Source organism: Cinclus cinclus, chromosome 1 (genome assembly GCF_963662255.1).
Source record: "Cinclus cinclus chromosome 1, bCinCin1.1, whole genome shotgun sequence".
NCBI lineage: Eukaryota > Metazoa > Chordata > Aves > Passeriformes > Cinclidae > Cinclus > Cinclus cinclus.
Window position 1 is genome coordinate 78,081,112 of NC_085046.1, and position 12,768 is coordinate 78,093,879.

Consider the following 12,768-nt stretch of genomic DNA (forward strand, 5'->3'; position numbering starts at 1 on the left):
AAGTTGGATTGATTAATGAGTATCTCCTTTTTCCTGACAAGGTAGAGTTACTGCCCTTGTATATCCCTAGCTGGATCTGGTGCACATTTGAATTTACTGTAGAGGGTTTACTCTCGGTTATTCACTCTCAAAGTTGGAGGTAAGACACCTGTTTTCAAATAGGTGACTCAAGCTATGTGAATCTTCAGACACTATACCCCTCATTCCAGTCATGATCTGGCCCAGCCTGTGATTATGGCATGGATTTCTAGCACTGAGGGTATACCCTGCTTGTATTTGACAAGCCTCACCATCTGCCCATTGGGAACTCCTCGTGTCTTTTTCTTTGGAAAATTACTATCAAAGGGTCTTTATGTTGATGGGTAAGTTAGATTGTCTTTACAAATAGGGCAAAATAAAATGCCACGGAAATACAGAAATAGAAGGGTTAAGACTTACTAACATGAAATATTGGAACCTGCAGAACTAGCTCTGAATATCAGAATAAGTCACCAGTGAGAATCAGAGCAGTATGCTGTCTTTTGGAAAGAGCTTTTGGAAAACACTCATGGATATGCATAACTTACATGAAAGACGGAAGAATTATTCTGGAAGAGTCTTGGGAGTAACCTAGTACAATTGCTTAAATCTTAGTGGTTAGCATTTAAGGAGTCCTGGCAGTGAAGGCAGAAATAAAAGGAGATAATTGATCCACTGACAAATTACTTTGTGGCCATAAGGCTCAGGCTGAAGGTGCATGGAGTTTGCCACTCTCCTCAACATGAAAGGGAACCAAAGGCAACTCCTGTTCTGTGTGCAGACTTGCTCAAAGAAGCCTGCTGTTTATGAAGAGATGGGGATTGCCTGAATTTCCTGAATGGTCTAGTTTAGAAAAATGGCTGGTGAGTAAACATGAAAATCAGTAGTCATTTTGCAAGTCACAGGGAAGCAAAGGAAGTAATTGGTATAATTTGCACCTATGAGTCTGTCCTATACATCCTGCTGCAGTTTAGTCAGATGAAAATGGAAGAGAGGTATGGGAATCTACTGGTACTTTACAGAAGATTGTAATACTCAGATTAAAATAGCTGCCTTGGAAAACCAGCAGAGGGCGTAGGAAAGCTTTTCCCAGAGCTGTGTTTACTATGAAAATAAATAAAGCCTAGTAAGAGCACATTCATACAGAGCAGAGTTAGGGTGAGACTGCAGAGCTCACCACTACCATGAGTCAAGATTAGCAGCAGGCTTCTGTGAGATTAATTGCTATTTATATCTTTATGTAGGTCCTGGAAGAGCATTGCTGGCACAGGACGGCTGGGGCAAGTATATGGGGATTGTCAGCAGGGTTCAGCAACGGTGCTACAGTGTGCACAGCTTGTAGGTAATTCCAGCTATGTCAAAGTACTTCACAGAATCACACAGATTTTACGTCCCTGCACAAACAGTAGCTGAGGGCAGTTTTTTGTTTCCTAGGAGAACTCTAAATTACATTTGTTCCTATCAGGGAGCTGTGTTTCCAGCTGTTATCCAGCCTTGCACTTGTGGTCCCCTGCTCTAACCTTGCATTTTCTGGCTCTTTCAATGAGTAGATTTGAGACTGTGTCTGTGGGTAGTGTGGGGCAAGAATTCCTGGTATGATTTAAATTCATACAGGATGAGCAGGAGGTCATCCCTTCTCAAGCGGTGCATTCATTGTAGGAAAGGCTGGTAAGGAGCATAGCAAAGGTACCTCATTTTGGACAAGACCGGGCTTCTGCCTGCCTGTCCATCCATTAAGAGCTGGATATTGAAGTGATCTCAGTGCTGCATCAGACACTGCATAATGAAGCAGCAGAAAGAAAGAACTGGTGAAGCTGGTAGAGCACATCTGTACATCTGGCATCTCCTTTTTGAAGTAGTTCTTCTGTTTTGTACACTTTACTTACATAAATAAGCCAGATGCTACTGTAGGGAAAAGCATGTACCTGTCATCTGGAAGGAATGGGCTAGGAAAGAGAGAAGCATATGGATGTAGTTTGGCAGAGATACAGGAGACTCAGAAATGTAAAATGAATTAACAGCTAATTATGCTGAAGCTGCAAATCAACAAGTATTTAATCAGCCCCTTTAAGAATCCTCTATTGATCCCTGATTGGTTTCTTCAAGGCATAGGACCTGACATGTAAAGGTGTTAAACTGTTGACTAGCTAACAGCTGATGCTGGAGGAGCATCTCAGGGAGATTCTCCACTGCAGCTCTTAAGAGTTGGTTTTGGTCTATTAAAACTGAGGCATCCTGTGGTAATGGGCTTCATCTGCTCAGGGCTTTGGGCATATTCCTTCACATTGTCAGCTCAGTGCTGCTGGTGGGACACTGCACTGCAGGCACTCAAGTGGGTTTATACCATCATGACCTACAATGGATGGAAGGTTATAAATAAACTTTAGGAGGTTTATAAGGTTATAAATAGGTTATAAAGGTTATAAATAAACACCTGACTGAAAAGTAAAAATGCATGTTAAACTCCTTTAGTCTTAATATTTAATTGCTTGAATCCAACAGTCTACCATGTTGCAGTTGCAGAATAGCAGTCACCAAACTATCATCAAATCCTCAGCAGCTGGCAGAACCTGGATATTTAAAATTAGTATCTAAAGGCACTTCTGACCCAGGGGAAATTTCTATTTTATCAAACTCTGTAAGATACAGAAACCAGGCACTTCAGGAGCCGTGGAAGTGGCGACAGGACACCTGTAACTGGTTTTGTGTGAAGGATTTCTTCACATCTATTGTACCAGACTAAAAGGCAGAGTGATAAATCCTAGCTAGGCCAGGAAGGGAATCAAAATCACTCTGAAAGTGCTTCCCATTGTCAAGTTACCTAACTCTTCCCAAAAGCAAAAAGTGATCTCTAAGCAGGTATTTTTAATACTGACATTACCAAGCATGTATGTCTTCATGCAGTTCTCTGATGCAAGGAAAAGGGTCATCTAACATTGTGACATTTTCTGTAATTCCTTACACTTCTTGTCTTGGACTCTTATTTGTTTTTTACTTTATGTATGCAAGTTCATATTTGCCAGCAATTTACAGTGATAAATTCCATAACCTTCATGTGGAAGTAAGAGGCTTGCTCTTCCTGCATCATGTTAATAGGCAAAAGGGAATGTGTACCAGGACTCAGAATAACTGCGTGTTCACATCATTAGATAACCTCCTATCTTAATACTTCTTTCCTGAAGGACCTTTAGGAAACAGGTCTGGCTAGGGAATGAGTGGCAATCAATAACCTGAATAACAGACTTAGCATCAGCAAATGCTATTGATTACAGAAGGGGAAAAGGAAAATCTTTACATTTTGTATGAGTTCTAGAGGCCACAAAGAATAACCTGATGTTTTACAAAAATGAAATGTGTAGGAAGATCCACATCTCCTTGGAACACTTCTTTGTTTATTCTGCCAGCTCAGTGAGAACTTTAATATTTAAAGCATGCCAGGAAGACCCAGCGAGAAGTTTACAAAACTGAGTGGCTCAGTAAATAGCCACAAGACCAACAGAAGTTGCATTTCTGCAACAAATGGGTAAACCAAGGACTTCAGATGTGTAAGAGCAGTGCAGCAGGATAAGCTGTTACTCAGCTCTGGTGCAATTTTCCAGAAAGGTGGGGTGGAAGGAGTCTTCCTGAGCATTCCTCTGTGTCATATAGGCTGCAGGGCTCCAAAGCTTTGGCTCTCTGCAGCACATGGAGGTGCAGCCCTCACCACCATCTGAAGCCTGAGTGTGCTGTCCATGTCTCAGCTTCCTCTCTTATTTGTGGTTCTTTTAAGCTAGAAAAGAGGGCATGCTTGTAAACCTCAGGGCCAATTTGCCTTGCACTGCTCCACCTCAACCAAATCGCCCCATGCAAAAACAATTTCACATTTCCTACCCCTGCCGGTGTCTGTTAATGGTTTGCAAGGTTTATACAGTCATCTACAGATATGTTGGCTTCTCTTTTTCTGGCTTTGGTAGCTTTCCACCCTTAAATTTCTGTAGTTTACAGACATGAAAGCAGCCTGACTTTCCTAGGCAAGATCTGAATTTGCTCTTTCACTGTTCTGCTATACTAACACTAATGCATTAACAGGTAGAGCAGCTGTGTGTTTACTCATGATATATGCCCTGAAAGTCTTGATAAAATATTCACTGAAGTGCTCCAAAATCCAAGTATTTTCTGACATATTTCATAGAAGCAGTCATAGCTAGTTTACTTAATTCCTTGCAATCATGATGCTTCAGTAGATCCTGCCATCTAAGTTGCTGTATTTTAACTGAACTATACTGTGCAAGCTTTCAAAATATGGCATTTTGAAATGAAGAATTGTTTCAAGGGATTTTCCCCACTAAGTGCTAAGCATTACCAACTGATATTACCTAAAAATGGCCATAGGGCAATGATAAACCCTGACTGTTACTTTTACTCTAATAATGTGTTGACATTGATCCCACATCCTAGTGAATGACTGGTAAATGGCATTGTCTTTCTTCACCTTCAGTACAGGATGTGGCAGTTGCCTCTGCATTCCTGCCAGTGGAATGTTCATTGCCCCACAGAGACAGGAAGAGTGACCTGTGAGGTGCACAGCTGTGTCCATCACCCTTGGATATTTGAGAGTTTTGTCAACAGCTGTCTGTAGAAGCCCCATAATTCATTGTAGAGTCTGTCTTGGTTTGTCCTTCCTTGTCTGCTGACTCAGCTATGCCTGACATAGCTGCATGGGAGAACACATTGTGCTTAGGTTTGTCCTTGACTCTTTGCCACCTAAAGCCATCATGGTTCTTCCTGCAACGTAGTTCCTGACAGAAAAATGGCCTTTTATGGAAGAGGGGAGGAGCAGTACAGTCATGGCACAGTCCCATAGCCATTTACAGAGCACAGAGAGGATTAGGTGGCTTTGCTGTGCCCACACAGTTCTCTAGCAAGGAGCTATCAGGAATTAATCAGCAGGATCTAATGCAACACCTTGCCTTCCCCCAGGTGTGGGCACTTGTCTTGAGTTGTAATCGGAAGCAGAGAGTCCGCTCCTGAGGGCAGAGGCTTTTCAAATAGCTGACCAGAACTGACTTGAAGGTTTGAGTGCTTGCAGGAGGATGCCCTCTTCTTAATTAATAGGCCAGTTGTTCAAATTCTTGTTACTAGGCAGCTAAATATAGAAATCAGCAAGATGCCTTTGAAGTTTTATTTTAAATGACTTGGTCTTTTGGCCCCATGAATCATCCATTTTTTTCTATTCTGTGGCATGGCTCCAAGAAGCAATCCTAGCACAGCCATTAAGAATAGCTGAGGTACTTTGGGCAGGATTACAGCCAAAGCTGTACGTGCGTTGCAAAGTTACTCAGGGTCAGGAATCAGTGCCAGAAACTGCAGTCAGCCCACCTTGAGCATTTATCACGTCCCAATGGCAAGATCACCCAGACTCAGAAGGTCGTGAAGCGTTGAATCATTTGGAAATCCACCTGTTTTCTCCATGGTTAGATACCCTTGCACTGTGTCCTTGTTTTGCAGCTATTCCTCTTGTTCCTGGGTCATCTCAAGCTGGCTAGACTCTCATAGAGCTCAATAGAATAGCCCCAAATCCATGCTTTGTTCCTTGACACCAGTCCTCAGTTAGGAATTTGAACTCTGAGTAAAGCAAAAGAAGCCACTTGGTAACTCTAGCGAACAATCAAAGGAACTTTGGTAGCAGAATAATTTTTTACATTTTTTTTTCTTCATGCAGTTTGTGTCAGCAGGAGCAGATCACAGCTCCCATGCTCACCTAAGCGAGACATTCCAGCATGAAGGCTCCTGAACTCCCAAGCCCATTTATATGCCTATCTGTGACAGCAGCAGATATTAACAGCAGATCAGTCAAGCAGAGAGAATAAATAATCCTCTGTTATTCTGTATAATATTTTACTGGCTCACTGATTGTGGATAAATAGCCCCTTTCTGACTGACTGGGGGATGGGTTTGATGTCCAGTGGCAAGTGCAAGAAGTAGCCATGCCTAGACTGAAGGTCATACTTATTGAAGACATTAAGTCAAGTGTCAGGAGCATCCAGGTAAACTGTGCCCCACCTGCCCACATGGCCAGTAGCTCTTATGAGCAGTTTTACCATAGGCCTTTCAAACCTTTGCAAGCACACAAAAAAGTCATAACTGCTTGCCTTGATGTTCTTAATCAGTTCCCTTTAAGTGTTTTTGTGTAAAAACATTATGAGAGCAGTTTATGGGCTTGCTTCCCTCCTCAGCATTCCATTCCTGCTAAGACCTTTCACCTTTAATAAGTCTTTGCTTCTCAGGATTTTACTGTGTACCATTTACATCTTAAATACTTGTGGGGTCTTCTTGTGTGACCAAGGCATGCATTCCTATTAGATATTATCTTGGAGGGTAACTTTTGAGAATTCTGAATATATGCACCTTGATCTTCCCTGTTTTAATTCATTAGTCACCTAACAGCACCTCTCAAGGTTATCAGAGCAAAAAAATGGAATCTGCAGCACAGCTTAAAGGATTTGGAGGAAAATAATAAAGTAGCATGATAAGGGGAAAAGGTTTTGTGCAGTCCAAGACCTCTGCATGCTGAATGTGTAAAAGTTTGCAGCCTGCAATAAAGGAATCTCAACAGACTTTTAGAGGATAATATTTACATAGTTACTTAATGTTTTAAAAGTCCATTGAAGAAGTAGGTGAGCTATTCTTATAAACTAACCAAATGCTTCAGATAAATAGGAAATATAGCCACTTCAGCATTCTCCAGATATGGAATGGGTGACTGGTTCTCAGGTAGATGTAATTTATTTTAGTTCCATTTTAACCTTTTTGCTTCTCTTTTTTTTTTTTTTTTCTTTTAGTCACACAGGGCTTTTATTTTTTCTCTGTACTGTGCTACAATTAATGACTTTTTTAAGCCATTGAAGACTAAACTGAAATTCCTTCAATTATGCAACAGCATCAATTTATGAATGAGTACCCAGCAGGTTTTGAAAGGCCATCTTCCTCCTTTGGCTAGGGTGACTGTATTGCAAAAAGCCTCAGCATTCCCGCACATCTGTTCATCTTCCTCTCTGACGTGCCATATCTGGAGTAAAAATGCAGATCAAGGTTACAGCAAGAAAGAAGTAAATGTATCCAGACAGAAGGAAAAGGAAATGTTGCAGTAAGCCCCAAGGTCTCTTTTACAGCATGGGTAGCCACACAACACTGGGGATGTTCTCCTGCAAAACTTGGATTTTCCTAAGGGCTCCGATTTCAGCTGACGTTTTGGCATAACATAATTTGCATTATTTACAAACACAATTGTAGTTGTTCCGTTTCTTTGGCTAACATGGGATGTGTTAACCTGATTGCTTCCCTCTTCCTTCTGTCTGATGTCTGCATGTCCTGAATTGTAATACTAAAATACAGAGAAATGCTGCTGACTCAGTCATCAGCTCAGCCCCCGAGGCAGTGATCTCTAAGCTTCCTTTCAGCCTCCTTCCTTCTATCCAGTCACTTGTGGAAGACACTTATCTTTGCAAGGACCCAGCACATTCAGAATTACTTCAAACAGGGCAAACCACTGGATGTGGTTTTTTCTGCCTTTGGAGACAGAGCTTACTGTCTTACACCAGAAGTTTGTTACAGTCTTGACCAGAGGTACAGGACTTTAAAGACAGCACACCAGGCCAACTGGAAATGCAAACTGTTGTGCACATCTGATAGCAAACACACGAATTTCCTTGGAGCCAAATATGGCCCACACTAGCCACAAGAGGACAGGGCAGGCCATTACTTCTTGTGATACAGTTGCTGTAGTACATCCATTAAAAAGCAAAACCATTTCTGATGAAGGGATAAGAAAGAAACCACCACAATATGAACCTCAGCCAGCTGACTGGAAACAGCTCAGTCCAGCTACCGGGAGTAAGAGCTCCTGTGCTGTACCTTGACAGCTTTCACCACAATCCAGCTTTTATCACAGCCTGTTACACTGCAGTGTCTGCCTGAGAGGGGAAATGCTGTCTCCTGCAGCCCTGGGGAAAACCTGATCTATCCTGTGGAGTTAAGGGGCTTGCATAGGAGATTCCACTTCTGCTTCCCACTTGGCATGTGCATTGCGAGTCCAGTAGAGGCTGTGGCCTAATACTTGATCTGTTTGGTCTCAGTTTTTTGTGCTGAAAGGAGAAAAGAACAGAAATTAATTCCCTGAACCTGTGCTTGGAGACAGCACCGAGTCATGAGCAAATGTTTTGAGAAGGGGATTTTTTCCGTCAGAGCCCTGAGGTAAGCAGGTTAAAAAAAAAAAAAAGAGAGAGAGAATTGGACAAAAGATGCAAAGAAACAATCACAGCTGGAAAAGAGCAAGTCTGTGTACTGCGGTAAAGACCACTTCACCTTTATTCATCCAAGGCAATTGCATTTCTGCCTACCAGAGAGACACAGCCAAGATTTCTGCCCACTTGCACTGCCTGTTGTAGCTCCACTTACAGACCAAACTATTTGCCACCATAACAGAAAACCAGTCTTGGATAAATAGTGTCACAATGGGGGTTTCAGGAAACATGGACACGATGGCAAACAATGCCGGGAGGACTCCTGAAGACACAGTGTGCCCTCTGTTCCCTCTGCTTTCACTAGGCTGCTCGCCCTGGAACTTCTTCCAGCTTTCCCTTGCCTGGGTGATGAACTGGGCAGATGGCATGTGGGGGCATGTGGATGAAGAGTTTCACATTTGTTAGGAGCAGCCTTGTTGCCTTTCCCTGAGCTGGTACTTCACTCAATCTGAATGCTTCTAATGATAGCTCAGGCACCATATGGGTGGGAAGTATGGAATCCTCCTGCCAGGACCTGGAGGAACATGCCTTAGGTGGCTCATGTGTTCCCTCTGGCACCTGCTCTGTGGGACCCTCCACAGCCATGAAGCTCTCTCCCCACCACTACTCCCACACTCTCCTGCTTTCACACACTGTGTCTCCATCTGCCCCATTCCACTTCTGCTCCTATGGCCCATCCACAGCCACACTTCAGCTCCCGCTCGGTGGTAAGCTCCCAGGATTTTCAGCCAAGAGAAAACAAAGGTTAACCTTTGCATTCCCAGCAGAGCTCTGTGCAGGGTCAGAGAAATAACAAACTGGACCTTGTGGTTCAAATTCAATAGTCGTAAATTCTGTGTAATATTAAAGGAAATGGCAGCCTCTGTCCAGCACACCTTTCTAGCCTCCCATCTGAAATGCAACAGCTTCTAAATTTGATGCCAGCTTATAGCTTCCCTTTTCACTTTTTTATCTCCTTTAGTAGTCACCTCTGATTAGATAATGGACCACAGCATCACTGTGTGAGATGTAGATAGCTCAGTAGTATAGCATATGGTGATTTACCTAGGCCTGCATTTTTTTTGGTTCCTAATGGCAGGAGCCCAACTCATCAGCATACAGAGCTCTACAGTATTCATAACCTGGATTTTTTATCTCACTTGGAACCACATTCTGTAAGTTAAGATGAGCCTTAAGATGGTCTGTACTGAGAAGATAGCACTGTAAATCAAAATATCTTTTGCATATTATTAGCTTGGTTAAACAACCTTAAAGATGTTAATGACTTAATGGAGGAGCAGTATGCATAGCATCAGTAGTGATGCTGATCTAGTTGGTAAGCATGAATTATTTGTGAATGGGAATTGTGCTAAATACTTGTTAAGAATAGGCAGAATATTGTGGATTGAGTACTCAGGTGTTCCCTTTTGCCAGTGCCATTTCATCTGTAGAGCACTTGCTGTTGTTGGTGGTACCTTCCGTTACTGGGCAGATAAGAAGGCTCGGTACTCAGCTGTAGAGCTTTGTCCACTACCTAATCTTTTCCTTTACATCATTTCTAAAGACGTAGGACAGTATGGGGACTTTTTTGAGGAAGCAGAAACCAAGAAGTACTGGAGAAATTATTCCATCCAGCATAGGACTTGGTTGTCCTTAAGATCTACAGAAAGTCCTGTAAAGTTTCCTCCTCTGTGTTCTGGGCTGAAGTCAAGAACAAAAGCCCAAGACATTTTGCAGCATTTCAGCCAGTAGTATTTTGCTTACTGATGGCTGCTTTGGCAGATAAACATCCCTGGGAGAGTAACAGATAATGAGGAGTGGGAAGAGAAATGATCATTGATCAGTGTAGGTTAAGTTAATCAGAAGAATCAGCCTCACACAGTGAATTACATGTGATGTGCATTTATGTGGAAAGTCGGTTTTTTAAAAATCCACCAGCTTAATATGCAATTGGAGGTGTGCCACAGCAAGGGAGAGGAATATTATTTTTCTTGCTATAGTCTACTTTAAAGTGCGTTGGTAATGCATCTTAAATGATGAGTCCAAACTTTAGGTTTTGTTTTCCTTTTTAATGGGAAGAACTCCATGCTCTTGTCTTAATGTACTAATTAATTCATCCTGTTGAACTTTGTATGTTTTGAAAAAACATCACTGCAGTACTGGAAGAGATTCAATTCTTTCAAAAGAGAGACTACAAAAAATTGCTTTCATCTTCCTCACATCACTATAGAGACTAGTAAACGGTTGATATTGCACAGACCAAAGGTGCACCTGGTGCAGTTCCCTGTCTTGGTGGCGCTGGGCCCAAGGAGTGTACTGGCAATAACAGCTCTGTAGCACCTTCTCCACCCCTCAAATGACATTTTTTAAATTAGCAGAAACTTACAAGAACCCTTTAAAATATTTTCATGCACAGTTGGATTAACTTTCCTTTTACAGGGCACTGAAAAAAAGCTGTGAAGAGCAGAAGAGGCTCCAGTGCCACAGAAGCAGGTTTTCGTAGGAATTATGAGTCTTATTTCAGTCCTTGCTATATAGAATAACAAACTCTCCCCTACAGAAAAAAGTGGGAAACCCAACCCTCATATGCTTCCTCCAGTAGGGACTTCTAGGGTGCATATGAATTGAATTTTTGAGCTTCTCTGCAGAGAAGCAAGAGCTTTTATTAACTGTCCTTCACTCCCTGCTTCCCCAAAGATAATAATTTTCTTACCACAGTCTATGTGAAAGTGTTTTGGTATTGGAGCTTGAATGATGCATCCAAAATTCAGGTTTTGATTGTTTTTCTTTTTAGTGGGAAGAACTCCGTGCTTTCATCTTAATGGACTAATCTGTCTGTGGGCAGACAGATTAGTCCATTAACTGCAGAGTTGGACTTGCAGGTTACCCAAGTAACCTCCTCTGTTGATGCGGGTTAAGTGGTGGATATTGTCTACCTGGATTTTTCCAAATTTCCCACAGCCACCTCCTGTGGTGGGCCATGTGGTGGATGGGGATCCCTCTGATGAGCTGCACACAATGAGGGGTGGGAAAAAGCTTATTTTCAGACTGGCAGCCTGACACACATGGGGTCCCCCCGGGATCAATATTGAGTCCAACAGTGTTTAATAACTTCAAAAGTGATCTGGAAGATGGGATCAATTATGTTCTGATGAAGTCTGACAATGAAATCAAACTGAGAGGAGAAGTGGACACTTCCAGAGAGCCACACTGCAGGAAGACCCAGATGGACTGCAAGAGTGGCCTGGTAAGAACCTTATGAAGTTCAACAAGGACAAGAGTAAGATCTTGCACCTGGGAGAACATAATCCAGGAGTGCAGCACAGGCTGGGATCTACCTGGCTAGGGAGCAGCCCAGTGCAATGGACCTGAGGGTCCTGGTGAGCAAGTTCAGCATGAGTGAGCCGTGTGCTGCTGAAACAAAACAACCCTACAGGATGCTGGGTTGCATCAACAAGGACACCAGCAGCAGAGATAAAGAAGTCATTATCCTGCTCCACTCAGTGCTTGCCAGGCCACACTTGGAACACTGTGTTTGGTTTTGATCCTCACTAAGCAATGAGTTGTGGACAGGATGGAGAGGGTCCGGAGAAGGGCCACATGTGCCATGTGAGGACAGGCTGAGAGTTTGATTAGTTCAGACTTGAGGAAAGAAGGCTCAGGGGATACTTTATCACTATGTTCCAGTGTTTACAGGGAGACTACAAAGAAAAGAGAGACTCTCTTTTTACAAGTAGTCATATGGGAAACACGAGATAATGGGTAAAAGTCACTCCTGGGAGATTCCAATTGGACACAGACATTTTTCATTATGAGAACAATCAACCATTGGAATAATTCCCCCCAGGAAAGCAGTGGATTCCCCAGCATTGGACACATTTAAGTTCCAGCTGGACAGGGCGCTGGGCTGTCTTGTCTAGACTGCGCTTTTGCCGAGAAAGTTTGGACCAGATGATCCTTGAGGTCCCTTCCAACATGGTATTTTATGATTCTGTGAAGATCCTGATGTTTTCCTGAAGCTAAAACAGTTAATGAATCTTCAGCTTTAAGGAGTAACTGAAGAACAGCACCCTTTCTCTTCTCTCCCTACCCCCATGCCTTCCCAAAGCACTAACAGCTGACTGCATCAGTTTTGCCAGCTTTCCTCCTCAGTCCTAAACTTTATAACTGGAAATGGCATTGTCACTAAGGTAAGGACAGACTCCACAAAACATTGAAGGAGAAAACAGAATTAGTGGGAAACATTTTAAAAGGCTCAAAGTTTGGAACTCTGGCAGCATTGTTTCATGGGTACAACAAAAAAGCTGAGCAGTTGTTTGTATAAACAAAATGTGATCTTTGTATATGACTTTGACTCATTTTTCCCTATCCAACTCCCAAATTAGTACTGCCACATTTTCACTAGCCTTCCTTCCCTAGTGTCCCACAAGCCTTGAGCATCACTATGCTCTATTTGTCTTTGACTTCAGCTTCTTAAGTGTGTTTCATA